Here is a 9952-nt window from a genome sequence, read left to right on the forward strand (position 1 = left end):
TGTATTATATTATATATATAATAAATATATATTATATTGTAATTATATATATTATATTATAGTATAATATAATATAGTCATAATTTTTACCAAGTGCTATTACACTAATTTTGAAACCAGCATAACTACTACAATTATTGTTTATCAAACACTCAGCTACTTTTTGTAACAGCTACTTTTTCTTTCAATACAACTAAAAGTAATTTTTTCAAAATCTACAGCAATATCAAACTAAGCCATTATCTTACTATAACTAACTAGTTATCATGTTATTATTAAAAACATGGGATAAAATCATTTTGGTACTTTATATTATAGCGAAATATATTTTTTATATATTATTTTTTGATAATATTAAAACGTACCTTCATTTTTTAAAAATATCTTAGTACGTTGAAGTTAATTTTTGAAACATGTAGTATCCAAACTACCATTCTAATTAATATTTTAAAAAGAAAAACCTGAAAATATTTTAAAAAATTAGGATATGTTTGTTTCACAACTTAAGTTAAAAAATTTGATTTGTGTATGTGAGAGAAAAACAATATAGAAAAAAAGTTGAAATTTGAATTTTTATAAGAAAAAGACTGTAGCAATAAAACTTGAGTTGTGACTTGAGTTCTAAAATGAGCAAGGCCTAAAATATTTAAAATAACAAAATAAAAAAGTTCATGATATTTTTCTAGATCTATTAGTTTTTTATTAATTAAATTGAATGGTACTAAGATTATTTTACATCTCAAAAATCAGTTTTAAAGTACCAAGAAGATGTTTTTAAAAACCTCGAAGTACAGCTTTAATATTATAAAAAACACAACGTACTAAATTTCACTGTAATACAAGATACTGAGATGATTTTATTCCTAAAAACTTATAAAATTTGAATATAAAATCATAAATAGAAACTAAAATGCAAAAAAAAAATAATAATAAAAAAAAAATTTTTAAGAGCAAGAAGTCAAGATAAAATCAAAAAATTACTTTCAAGGAATTAAGTAAGTTCTAAGGTAAAATGAACCAAAATAAAAAAAAATAAAGTTAATATGAAAAAAAGGTAAAAAAATCAAAATGAAGAAATAACTAAGAGCTTGTGCATTTACATTTTTTGAGTTAGGGTGACTTAAGTTCAGTTAACAACCTTTCTTTACTTCCTCCCTCAGCTAAACAACAATAGTCCCAGTAGACTATACAATTCTAACATCCTTGTTAAGGTACCACTTTTTTTCTTCAACTGCTTGAAATTTTTTACCTTTTCAGATAAATCATTGTTTCTTACCTTTCAATATTGAATATGATTTATGTTTTTTTTTTTCTTTATTTATAATTCTCTAACTTTTCAGGTACAATTGATTGTTTCAACAACTTGTTGATTTTTTATCTTAATTATGTCTTATTATTTCTTGCTGGTAATTTGATAAATCTTACGTATTATTTTTCAACATCACATGATTTATTCTTGCTTGTTCCTTGAATAGAAAAAGACATTAATGGTTGGATTTTTTTTCACTATTGATTATATCTATTTTTAGATACTTTCCATCTACGAAAAAAAAACTCAGTTTTAGGGTAAAAAGAACCAAAACGAAAAAATAAAATTTTAGGACAAAAATAAAAAGAGTAAAAAAAGGGATTAAAATGAAGAAACAAATAAGTTTTAAGGCAAAGGAAACCAAAATGAAAAAAAAAAGTTTTAGAGAAAAATAAAAAGAGGTCAAAAGGACTAAAATGAAGAAATAAATAAGTTTTAGGGTAAAAATAACCAAAACGGAAAAAAATTTAGGATAAAAATATTAAAAAAGTAAAAAAAAAAGGACTAAATTGAACAAATAAATAAGTCTTAGGGCAAAAAGTAAAAAAAAAATAAAGGACTTGAAAAAAAAAAGTTTGAGGGCAATAAGTAAAGAAAAATTGTCAATAAAGAACCATAATAGAAAATTTAATAAATTTTAATGTAAAAGGAACCAAAATGAAAAAAAAAATCAAATTTTAATGAAAAAGAAAAAATAAAAGACTAAAAGGACTAAAATGAAAAAATAAATAAATTTTAAGGTGGAAAGTAAAAAAAAAAAAGTAAACTAGATATAGATAGATATATAGTGCACTTTCAACCAAAACTACGCCGTTTTAGTTGAAAGTGCACTATTCAAAGTACACTTTCTCATTTTTTATATATAGATATAGATATAGATATAGATATAGATAGATATATAGATAGATTACTAGATGAGACATGTGCTACGCATATGGGAATAAATGAGTTTAATCTTGTGTCAAAACAAATAATCACTTTAGAAATTAAGTCCATTAATTGAAGCAAGAACAAAAAATATTTAAAAAATCATTGAAAAAGAATTAAAGTTATAAAAAAGTTTTTGAACAAAAGATTTAAGTATGAGATATTTGAAAGGAATTATTTTTATTAAAAGAAAGTGAGGAAGGAAAGTGTTTTAAAGAATGATATTATCAAAAAAAAAGTAACAGTTGAAAAATGTGAGGAAAAAAAATTCAATAAGCAAAAGAAAGAAGAAAAATAAATAAAAAAAGATACAAGAGGATAATTTAAAATAAAACTAGTTAAAGTTATATAGGAGTTTTTGACAAAAAAAAATATAGATATTTACAAGGATTTATTTTAATTAAAAATAGTAAGAAAAAAAAGTATTTCAAAGAAAGATGTTTAAAAAAAAGAATTGTCAAAGAATATTAAAGGAAAATAGACAAAAGAAAAAATTAAAAAATTAAAAAGGAAATAAAGAAAAAGAGGAAAAGTTAATAAAAAAAAGAAGGAAAAAAAATAAGAAGAAGGGTGCCAACACGTGACCTCCTTAGTAGTCAAGTCAACTTGGTTGCTTTTATATACCTTAGATGTTAGAGTATATGTATAGATAGTCGATAAAAGATTAAACTATAAAAGAGCTTTGGAAAAATAACAAAAAAATGAAAAAATAAAATAAGAATAGAAAAGAGCAAAACGCACCCAAAAAATAAATTGTAAAAAGCGTTCCTAAAATAAAAATAAATAAAAAAACAAAACATTTAAAAGAATAAAAAATAATATAAATAGAAAAAGAAAAAAAAATTAAATAGAAACATAGACAAAAGAAATTAGTTTAATAGGAATAAAGTGAGAAAAAATTATTTTTAAGAAATTCATGAAAAATTAAGCTGTAAAAAAAATTCATAAAACAAAAAATTAAAAACGAAAAACATTTCAAAGATGAAAAGAATAAAAATAAAAAAAAGTAAAGAAAGAGAAAAAAAAAAGGGAGGAGAAGCCACCACACTGTAGCCTCATATGTTAAGGGGACTGGGCTACCACATGGCAGTCTGGAAAGTGCTATGTGGAAGCATTGGGCCTGTTTGTTTCCCTTTTTGTTTCCATTTTTCACGGTTTTCGAGAATAAAAAATGAAAAGGCTTGAAGAAAACGCGTTTGGTGTAAAATTTTCTAAAAATGAAAAACAAAAACGTTTTTGTCATTTTCTGAAAATCTGACTACAATTTATTCTCACCCAATGGTGCTTGGTTGCCACCCATGTCTCTGTGATGGAAGTGGGGAGGGGAGGGGATGAGAGGTTGTTGTGGGTTTGCTATATGAGATTGCAATCTCTCATTATTATTATTATTATTATTATTATTATTATTATTATTATTATTATTATTATTTTACCAGAAAATGTCACTCTCTTTTTCCCTTGAAGGGCAATATTTTTGAAGTGTTTTTTTATATATATTTAAAACTTTAATACTTGGTAATTAGCTCATTAGTTTCTAAGTAAGATGAAAATTTGTATATTTTGTTATATTTTTATCATATTAAATGAAAATGAAATTTATTTAACAAAAAAAATTAAATTAAGGGAATGGATAGAAGAATAATTATGCATCAAATTGTTAACAATAACTATTACCTGTGTGACATGTGTTATGTCTGTCAAAAATCCTAACAGAATGAGCTAATTTGTTAACGTTTCATAGTTCGAGATGGATAAATGTTACACTATAAAGATAAAAAAATAAAGTGTTATAAGGATTATAATTCAGAGAAAATTTTTGTAATTAATCCTTTATTTTTCCTAGGATTCCATTAAATAACCCAAATGAAACAAATAAAGTAGCAAACAAAAGCCAGAAGAGAAAAAATAGTTTTTTTTTGGACAAAAAAGAGAAATTGTAGCGAGGCATCTAAATGAATAAGGAATGAGTTCCCCGAATGGGTGGGTATGGTGGTTACTAAATGGGGATGGAGGTGGGTATAGAGATTTAGAGGACGTTTGGTTTATGTATTCAGAACTATTCTCGTTTTATGTGTATTTTTTGTGAGAGAAAATATTGTAGAGAACCATGAATCATGATTCAGAATCATGGACGAATATAGGAAACAAACGTCCCTTTATATTGTTCCCCAAAGCGAAGGCGGGGCGGGGCGGTTGCAGGTGAAGCACCCCGCCTCGATATATTTATATATATATACATATTTTAAAAATGTGTTGCATACTAATATATATATATATATATTAAAATTATTTTACTATTTTACCCTCATAAAGAAACCCTAATTGTTTCTAAATTATTATTATAAATAGTAACTTTTGCTAACCTAAACCCTAACCACACGCTATTGCCTCTACCTTTTATTTTGAAGACTTTAATTTATTATTTAGGTCTTGGATTAAGTTTTTAGTATTTGGTTTCATATGATTTCGAGCTTCGATTATTTGTTTTTAAATGTTGAATTTTCTTTTGTAACCTTAGCTTATTTTCATGGGATATTAATATTATGTTGAATTTTAATATTTATATCAAATTTATTTAAGTGTTAATAATATCGTAATATTTTATTTTTCATGAATAATGAGTAATGTATAAGGGAAGCCTCTCTAATGGAGATTCCCCAACTCGACCCTTACCCCAACCCCGAATAAGGTGGGTATGGAGTAAGTATGGGGGCAAAAGTGAAAGCGGGCCGGGGATGGGGGAAGCATATCCAACCCTATTTCCTCCGTACTCATCCCTAAAATGAATCCGTATTATTTTGATATTCCTTTACAATTTCAACCAACCTCTCAAAAAAAAAAAAAAAAAAAAAAAATCAACCAAGAGAATCAAATCAAAGAATCATATACATCTAATTTAACGATTCCCCCGATCAAGAATGCCTACTAGTCACATGATTCAAAGATTATCTAAAATCATTTTCTTTCAAAAATTTACATGCCTTTTCAAATCGGAATCAGACGAAAAAGAAAGATGAAATTCGTCAATGCTCGTCTCGAAATGGTTGATCCAACGCCGATCTGACGGTGGCTTCGAAATAGATAAATCCTTCAAACTCCACCGCTGATCGGAAAAATCCGTCGAACTCTGGCACCGATCTGATCTTCTTCGGCTTCGAAACAGTCGAATATGTCGAACTCCGGCGCGATCTGATCTTCTACGGCTTCTTCGTCTTTTTCTTCTTAAAAAATTCTTTGTTTCCGTATAATCTTTTTCCGACCGTCTTCTCCATCGCTCCGTCATTTCTCTGCAAAGAATTGGCATCACCAGCGAAGTGAGGATGCCCCTAGAGTTGCAGTCTTCCCTAAGAGCCTCTCTCCGCTTAAGACCTCAACGCAACTTAGCCTCGAAGCATGTTTATTTGACCGTTAGAGCACTGCATTGTATTAAATACATTAATATATTAATATTTAATGTGACCATGTATACATATGGTATTAAGATATATGTTATATTATTAAATATGACTTATTTTGTCGAACTATATTATATTATTTTATAACAGATTTATAATTCATCTGAGAAACGAACAAATTGAACTCATCAAATTATACATATACTAAAAGAGATGACGAGATTCACTGTTTATGCTACAGTGCAATGAACAGTGTCTTTTCCGTTTTAGCCCTGCTTTTTTCTTCTGCTGAAATTTTAATTACCGTTAGTCATGTTTGTAAAATTACTATTTTGCCCTTCATTTTAGATTTTTGTGCTTTTATTTACTGTGATCATTTTGGTCATTTACTGAGTATTTTTGTCTTTATCAACATATCTAAAATTTCTAGGTCTATCCTAAATATGTGTTTTTACCATTTTATCCTCAGTTGCTTACCTCTGATTTGATTTTTGTTTGGGTACTTTTGTCTTTAGCAATATATTTTTATTTTTATTTCCATTTTTTTTCCTGCATAGCTGTCTTTGAAAAGACATATTTCAGTGGTGGGACCCCGTGTTATACGTGTTAAATCAGTGGTGGAATTCGGTGTTGTACGTGTTAATCAATTCGGAAAATGTCGTTTGTGTCCCATAAAAGTTGCTTTTATTATTTTGCCCTCAATTTTATTTCGTTCTTGCGTTTATCTGCTGGGCATTTTCATTATTTCGTTTGGTGGTAGTTGTTTAGTCTTCTCGAGAACCTTCCTGCTTCTTTCACTCTCACATCTCACATCTCACATCTCACGTTTTCCATTTTCTTCTTTGTTGAAGTTTCTCTCCTCCGTCTATTCTCCATATCTGCTTCGTATTTTTAACGATTCCTTCTGGTTTTGGTTTAGATTTTTTAGGGCTTTGTTTTTTGTTAAGTTTTTACATTTTCTTCTCTTTGAATTTTTTTTTTTGTTTTCCGATTTTCTTCTACCTTGGTATTTTTAGCTTTTTAGGGTTTTTTTTTCCCAAAAATTTTTCTTTGACATTTTTTGGGGTTGTATCTCGATTTGTTATGTTATATATGAGTTTTGTTTTTTGTTTGGATAATTTCTTAATTTCATTTCAGAATCGCATTTTGCTATTCTTCAAAGCTTCCAGCTTCATTTCTTCTGCACAATTTTTCTTCTCTCTCTCATCTTTTCTGTGAAGTTTTCTTCCTCATCTTTTTTTGGTAAAGTTCTTACGTTTTCTTCTATTTGAATTTTTTTTTGTTTCTTCATTTTTTGTGATCTGGGTATTTTTAGCTTTTTAGGGTTTTTTTTTTTGTTTTTTTTGCAAAAAATTTCCTTTGATATTTTTTGGGGCTTTCTTTCGATTTGGTATGTATCTTGGTTTTTTTCTATCTGTAAATTTTTTTTTTAATATTTCTCCGTTGTTTGGGTATTCTTTGATTTTTAGGGATTTTCTCTTCGAATATTTTTTTTATTTTTTTTTGTTTTACTTTTGTTCTTTCTTCCAGTGATTTGTGGATTTATGGTTTTCTTTTTCGAATTAGTTTTTTTGTTTCGGTTTTTGGTTTACTTTTGTTCATTCGTTTTTATTTTTCTGTGATTTTTTTTATTTCTAATTTCTGTGATTTTATTTTTTTGTATTTGTTTCTGAAAAGTTTCTTCTTTTTTTAACAGGATTTTAGTGCCTTATCCTTGACCACCATTATGACAGCTCCAAACAAATTTTTGACTGTCTACAACCATGGATGTTGTTCACATGCTTTCTTTTGTTGTTTGGCTGCAACAACATCAGCTTGATTCAAGAAGTCATTAGCATCAGATCTGCAGATTTCTCTTTTCTAAAGAATGAAAAAAATAGGTGTTGTTCTTTAAGAAGTAACTGCATTCTTATCTTCGAAACTTGTACATTTAGAGGTTTCATTTTGTGATGCTTAACAATCGTATGCGTTAATGCAGATTCTTATTTTTTTATTAGTCCGTTGCTTCTAATTTGTTGTTTTGTAAAGGACTTTTGTAATGCTTATTTTTCTTTATTTTTTTCCCTTTCGTTGTTTTTTTTTTCTTTATAGAATTTTTTACTTTTTTACTTTTTTTCCCATTTTTTTCCATCATTTTTGTTCAGACAACATTTTCTCTTTTTATATTTTTATTTGTTCTTTTTTCTTTTTAAAGAGAAATTTATTTCATTTAATTTTTTCATATAGTATTTGTCTGTGCTTTTATTAGTCCATGTTTTCTTCAATTTTTTTTTTTTTTTACGTTTCTAATGATTTTTTCCTCTTATCTTCTGGATTAAGTTTTGATATAATCGTTTCTTACAGTTGCTAGATAGTTTTTACAATATTATAGTGTTTAGATATTATTTTGACACGTATTGATTTGCTGTAATTCTGTATAACACAAATTTTTACTGTCTCTTTACTATTCGTTCCATTTATCGGTGACTTGCATGCTTCATGACATCTGTTAACTAATGATTATTTGAGTTTTTTTTCACAACAATTGCTATCGATGCTTCATCAAAAATTTGTACCGCTTTTATATAACTATTGTGTTTTATTTCATTATTGTCGTTTCTCATTTTTCTTTTATTTTCCTTCTCTGACTTTTATAATACAATCTCTCATACCTTCTGTGTCATCCACTGTTTACAAATCTTAGTAGTATTAAGGTTTGCTTTTCTCTGTTTTGGACTCTTAGTTGTTCTACTCGGTCTGCTTCTGTATTCCTCTTCTTTAAATAAGGTAATATTTTATTTAATCTTACAGTTGTGTTTTTATTGTTTTAGAGGATTTGATTTAGTTTTTAATGTTAAAAGTTAATGATTTTATTTCTCATCACTGGAGTTAGTTCTTATGTATTTTGAAGTGTTTTTTGTTCTTTTGCGTCAACTCTATCCACTTTCATTATTGCTTTAAGGTACTTATTTCTTACCTTTTCCACCTCATTTCCATATACTTATCGTTTATTTTTTCTGTTTTCTTCCTTTTCTTCAATTTTCATTAGAGAGTTCCTTTTTTATCTCTATTTTGAAGTGTTTTTACTTCATCTACATCAACTCTATTCACTTTCGTTGTTGCTCTAAGGTATTTATTTCTTACCTCTTCCACTTTATTTCTAAATCTTCATTCTCAATTAAAAATCAATTGGTCCCTGGCGGTGATGATGTTTTTCGTCTTTATTGTTGCCATGTATTGAGTAATTGCTAATAGTGATTTAGCAAGTATTGATGTTGCCTGGATTATTGAAGATTTATCCTCATATCATTTTGTTTAAGGTGTTTATGTTTTTTGAAAAATAACAAATATTTTTACTTCTTACTTGCAAATATTTTATTTCTCTTATTCCATTCTGAACCATTTCATCTTTGAACCGATTTTTTTTAAGGTTTTTATTCACTATTACAGTTATTAAATTTTTTTCCTCTATTATTTAGTGTAAGTCTTTCAATAATTCAGCTGGTAGCCAATGATAATGTTGAATCATAATTCAGTTACTTTTGATACATGTTGGTAGCAAAAAAAAAAAAAAAAAAAACTGCCTGAGAATTGTTGCCATGTATTAAGTAATTGTTAATAGTGATTTACTAATTGTTGATGTTGCCCGGATTATTAAATATTTATCCTTATATTATTTGGTTTAAGGTGTTTATATTTTTTTTTAACAATAACCAATCTTTTTACTTCTTAGTTGCAGGTGTTTTATTTTTTTCATTCCACTTTGAACCATTTCATCCTTTAACCGAATTTTTTCCTAAGGTTTTTGTGTTGGAAAATAATGGCATCGAGTGCGCAGCGGAATTTAAAAAATTTAATCGACGTCAAAGCCAACCAAAAACATGTTCATGATGCTATATAACATAAATACGAAAGATCTAAATCATACCTTTTGAGATTTAGGAAACTGCACGTCTGACAGATCAAAGCGTTCCAAACAGCAACCGGAAGAGCCTCAACCAACTGGTATTCTTTGCTATTTTCGTTTCCATGATCGGAGTGTGGGTGGGCACACGTCGTTCAATCCCCTCTTGGTATTCTTGATCTCCTTCCAATCACAAGAGAGCCAAAGATAAAATTGTTCTTGAGAATTAAACAATTTTTCCTCTTGATAATCTTTTATCAATAGCCGCCAAAAAGTCTCTCAAGTGATCTAATGAATAAAGTGACTTAATATGCTATTTATAGTGTTTAGGAAGTCATACTTCCGTAATAATTAGGTTTCCCAAAGTTCTAATCGCATCCAAAGTTAATTTTGCCACGTCAGCATGCATTTTACGTTACAACCGGTCGACCGGTGACA

This window comes from Morus notabilis, unplaced genomic scaffold (assembly GCF_000414095.1).
Source record: "Morus notabilis unplaced genomic scaffold, ASM41409v2 Scaffold78, whole genome shotgun sequence".
Classification (NCBI taxonomy): domain Eukaryota; kingdom Viridiplantae; phylum Streptophyta; class Magnoliopsida; order Rosales; family Moraceae; genus Morus; species Morus notabilis.